General features: G+C 50.8%; 1 non-coding gene across 1 annotated transcript in view; it reads right to left on the reverse strand.

Annotated features, from left to right (window-relative positions):
- The window catches only part of LOC126434541 (small subunit ribosomal RNA), a 1,909-nt gene extending 1,870 nt beyond the window's left edge, over positions 1–39 (reverse strand). The window contains exon 1 of the ribosomal RNA XR_007579308.1: positions 1–39. This exon is cut by the window's left edge and continues 1,870 nt beyond it. This is a non-coding gene — a ribosomal RNA (small subunit ribosomal RNA).
- Positions 40–5,337: the final 5,298 nt, after the last annotated feature.

Below are 5,337 nucleotides of genomic sequence, written 5' to 3' on the forward strand. Positions count from 1 at the left end.
TGAGACAAGCATATGACTACTGGCAGGATCAACCAGGGAGCTGCGTCAACTAGAGCTGAGCAGCCGGCCGCCCGGGAGTGTGTCCCGGGGGCCCGCGCGAACACGCAAGCGTCCGCTCAATTATTCTGCAAACAGGAGGAGGCTGAGCTCCCCTGCACAACACACCTCGAAACCCTCTCAGGTCCCGGCGGCGCGCAGCGCCGTCCTAAGTACTTGGTCGGGTTCGAGAGAGGCGCAATCGCCCGGAGTTAGGCGAGTAGACGCTTTAGGTGCGACCACCCGTGCTCCCAACTGAGCTTGCCGCTGCCGACAGAGGCCCGGGAGCGTGCTGTCGTGGCATTGCCGGCGGGAGACAACACGCGCCACCTACGGTGACCGGCAGCTCCAACGCCAGCGCCACAGAAGGACAAAAGCCCCACTTGGGTGCCGAAGCGAACTCTCCCAGCACAGCGCACGCGCCAACACGTCCGCACAGCTGCGATACAAACCACCTGCGAGAACCGCTGGGGCGACCGAGCAGCAGACGGCGTCGCGGCGCCGAGCGCCGGGCGGCGGCGCATCCTCAGCGCACACAGTCCTCAATCGGACCAGCACACTGCAGATGGCCACCGCGCTTCGCACCGGGCCCGCGAGGACCTACTTTGGCCGCAAGGCGCCGCGAGCAGGGGGCGCCGGCGCGCAGCTGCGCCGCCTGCCGCGTCCGTCGGCCGGCGCGCCTGCCACTGGCCGCCCCCACCAGCCGGCTGTAGCGCGTGCGCCCACGCACCGCGCTGCCAGCACGCCGGGCGGCCCCCCCTCACCGGCCGGGGACGGTCCCACCCAGCCACCGCCGCGTATCGCCTCACACCCAGATCCCCTTTCGCGTTCGTGGGCATGGTGGGTCCCCTTTCACGTTCGTGGGCATGGTGGGTATCCCTGAAACAACCGGTTAATAGCTCGACCGATCGTCGCCAACACTGATTCACCTCTAGCGAGAACAACCGCACCACAACGGGTTACCTGTTGTTCATTTGCGTAACGTCACCAGCAAACGTAGACGTCCATCGCCATTTGCAACGAGTATTGCATGCCTGTGTCAGGTGTCACAACACACTACGTCTGCCCACATAGACGCAACAACATGTGCACGCCTCGAGAACACGTGGAAGGTAGCCCCCGTACGTATGCGGTGTCCATTGCGCGAACGACTGTCAGCCGGCCTCTGCAGGATGTCGCAGATGTGGAACGCGGTGCAACATGCTATCACGGTGTGTGAGAAGAGACGACTACGTCCGAATACACGCTCCACTACATCAACAGACTGCTCATGCTGATCGCCATCCAGGGCGTCCGTTCCTCCCACACGTCTGAATGGCGTACCACACTGCAATCCAGCTCTTATAGGGAGACGACACGTAGCTGCGTGCACAATATTTGGACTGTATGGTCTGCCGTTGCTAGGCGCAGTCGTCGTACGGTCACACATGTGCCACGATGTATCATTCAGTACATACGGACCAATGTGCAGTACAGTTTGTGGGTTTTGCGTACATCGGCGGACAGGTGACAGGCCGTACCACAACGTAGGCTGAGTACGTCGGCATGCGAAGGGCATTGAACATGCAAACTTCTCAACGACCAGCTTGCGAAGGCAGGGGGGAAGGGGGGGGGGGCATGTACGTCCTGCTGCTATCCACATTACAGTGTATAGCAGGAGCATGTGGAAAGTCAGCAACACCTGCAAGGTGTTTAACATGACGCGATACACAGGGGACCGGGCAGTGCGAATAGCGAACTATATTGCGAGGGTTGCGGTTAGGCAACACTACACTAATTTAACGAGTTGCATAACAATTACAGAGCAGGTTCAGCGACAACGTGCGTCAGGTTAAGGCGCAATATAGGTTAGGTTGAGGCACAATATAGGTTAGGTTAAGGCACAACATGGGTTACGTTAAGGCACAAATTGGGTTACGTTAAGGCACAACATGGGTTACGTTAAGGCACAACATGGGTTACGTTAAGGCACAAATTAGGTTACGTTAAGGCACAAATTAGGTTACGTTAAGGCACAAATTAGGTTACGTTAAGGCACAAATTAGGTTACGTTAAGGCACAAATTAGGTTACGTTAAGGCACAAATTAGGTTACGTTAAGGCACAAATTAGGTTACGTTAAGGCACAAATTAGGTTACGTTAAGGCACAAATTAGGTTACGTTAAGGCACAAATTAGGTTACGTTAAGGCACAAATTAGGTTACGTTAAGGCACAAATTAGGTTACGTTAAGGCACAAATTAGGTTACGTTAAGGCACAAATTAGGTTACGTTAAGGCACAAATTAGGTTACGTTAAGGCACAAATTAGGTTACGTTAAGGCACAAATTAGGTTACGTTAAGGCACAAATTAGGTTACGTTAAGGCACAAATTAGGTTACGTTAAGGCACAAATTAGGTTACGTTAAGGCACAAATTAGGTTACGTTAAGGTACAATATGGGTTAGGTTAAGGTACAATATGGGTTAGGTTAAGGTACAATATGGGTTAGGTTAAGGTACAATATGGGTTAGGTTAAGGTACAATATGGGTTAGGTTAAGGCACAACGTAGGTTAGGTTAAGGCACAACATAGGTTAGGTTAAGGCACAACATAGGTTAGGTTAAGGCACAACATAGGTTAGGTTAAGGCACAACATAGGTTAGGTTAAGGCACAACATAGGTTAGGTTAAGGCACAACATAGGTTAGGTTAAGGCACAACATAGGTTAGGTTAAGGCACAACATAGGTTAGGTTAAGGCACAACATAGGTTAGGTTAAGGCACAACATAGGTTAGGTTAAGGCACAACGTAGGTTAGGTTAAGGCACAACGTAGGTTAGGTTAAGGCACAACGTAGGTTAGGTTAAGGCACAACGTAGGTTAGGTTAAGGCACAACGTAGGTTAGGTTAAGGCACAACGTAGGTTAGGTTAAGGCACAACGTAGGTTAGGTTAAGGCACAACGTAGGTTAGGTTAAGGCACAACGTAGGTTAGGTTAAGGCACAACGTAGGTTAGGTTAAGGCACAACGTAGGTTAGGTTAAGGCACAACGTAGGTTAGGTTAAGGCACAACGTAGGTTAGGTTAAGGCACAACGTAGGTTAGGTTAAGGCACAACGTAGGTTAGGTTAAGGCACAACGTAGGTTAGGTTAAGGCACAACGTAGGTTAGGTTAAGGCACAACGTAGGTTAGGTTAAGGCACAACGTAGGTTAGGTTAAGGCACAACGTAGGTTAGGTTAAGGCACAACGTAGGTTAGGTTAAGGCACAACGTAGGTTAGGTTAAGGCACAACGTAGGTTAGGTTAAGGCACAACGTAGGTTAGGTTAAGGCACAACGTAGGTTAGGTTAAGGCACAACGTAGGTTAGGTTAAGGCACAACGTAGGTTAGGTTAAGGCACAACGTAGGTTAGGTTAAGGCACAACATAGGTTAGGTTAAGGCACAACATAGGTTAGGTTAAGGCACAACATAGGTTAGGTTAAGGCACAACATAGGTTAGGTTAAGGCACAACATAGGTTAGGTTAAGGCACAACATAGGTTAGGTTAAGGCACAACATAGGTTAGGTTAAGGCACAACATAGGTTAGGTTAAGGCACAACATAGGTTAGGTTAAGGCACAACATAGGTTAGGTTAAGGCACAACATAGGTTAGGTTAAGGCACAACGTAGGTTAGGTTAAGGCACAACGTAGGTTAGGTTAAGGCACAACGTAGGTTAGGTTAAGGCACAACGTAGGTTAGGTTAAGGCACAACGTAGGTTAGGTTAAGGCACAACGTAGGTTAGGTTAAGGTACAACGTAGGTTAGGTTAAGGTACAACGTAGGTTAGGTTAAGGTACAACGTAGGTTAGGTTAAGGTACAACGTAGGTTAGGTTAAGGTACAACGTAGGTTAGGTTAAGGTACAACGTAGGTTAGGTTAAGGTACAACGTAGGTTAGGTTAAGGTACAACGTAGGTTAGGTTAAGGTACAACGTAGGTTAGGTGAAGGCGCAATGTAGGTTAGGTTAAGGTACGATATACCTTAGGTTAAGGTACAATATCGCTTAGGTTAAGGTACAATATAGCTTAGGTTAAGGTACACGTTGTAGGGAAAGGTGTATTTTGGGGGGGGAGGGGGCGGCAGGTTCGTTGATAGTGATTATCGTAAGTGCATGCCTGCGGGATCATCCGATTTGTCACGTCAGGATGCACTTGTGGCTCATGACAGGCGGCGCTCCGATTCCAAGGTTGTGGCAGATCTGTGTCTTTCATTCCTGCCATTGTTTGTGTACTGTGACAGGAGGCAGTATTGTGATGTTGGGTGCACCCCTGTGTAGGACATGTGTGGGTGTTCGTGGCTTAGCTGAGCAATGGCGGATGTCGGAAGGGTGGGATATTCTGTTTTCTGGGTGGACCTCCCGGTCTGGTTATGATAGTGTGGATTGTGTAATGTGGCGGAGAGGATGCACCGGATGTTCTTCCATGCTGGTGGTTAGATATTGTGTGTGTGCCTGTTAGAGGCAGAGAGTAGTGTGTGATAGTGTCTGGCTGACGTGTGGTTCTCATTGTGTGCAGAGTCTTTCAGCATGTATAGGGACGGTTGTATATATTATCTGTATTCTGATGGCTCTGCATCTATTACTAATCAGTGCCGTGTATACGGTTACTCTGGTTCCAGTCGAAACTGTTCTATCTCTGTACATTAGTGACACTGCGGCTCCACTATGTTGCCGCCCCTGTCGGCCGTTTCCCCCAGTGTGTGGCTAATGATTATCAGCAATCAGTCTATTAGTCAATACCGGTAGTGTGACGACGTGAAATGTCCGGGATGGGGGAAGCTACACGCTTCCCGTGGGTCAGGGCCTAGAAAGACTCTTCCCACGCAGGAGGCTCGGACTGTCATTACTCTTCCGAGAAATATATTTGCCCAGCGTTTTTTGCGACTGCGAGTGCGACGCGTACGAGTACCGACATGGATGGGGCGCTTCCTAGCTGATCGCTCAGCATCGGAGAAATATATTTGCCCAACGTTTTTTGCGACTGCGAGTGCAACGCCCAAGGGTACCGACGTGGATGGGGCGCTTCCTAGCTGATCGCTCGGCATGGGAATCCGTACAGTGAGCAATGCGATCGCGTCTGTAGCTTGTACGTGGTACAGCTCGCAGCTCATGTATAGGGACAGCGGGAATGTCGCATATTGGACATAACTCTTCATGAAACGCAAGTTATAGGTGTGGATTGCACATTACGACTGCGGGAAACTTCCGCCGTTCATCCGCTGGCGTTGCGAGTTTGGCGGTTGGGGTGGGGCACGAGCGGGTGCGGGTGGTGTGATTGCC

Source organism: Schistocerca serialis, unplaced genomic scaffold (assembly GCF_023864345.2).
Source record: "Schistocerca serialis cubense isolate TAMUIC-IGC-003099 unplaced genomic scaffold, iqSchSeri2.2 HiC_scaffold_119, whole genome shotgun sequence".
Taxonomy (NCBI): Eukaryota; Metazoa; Arthropoda; class Insecta; order Orthoptera; family Acrididae; genus Schistocerca; species Schistocerca serialis.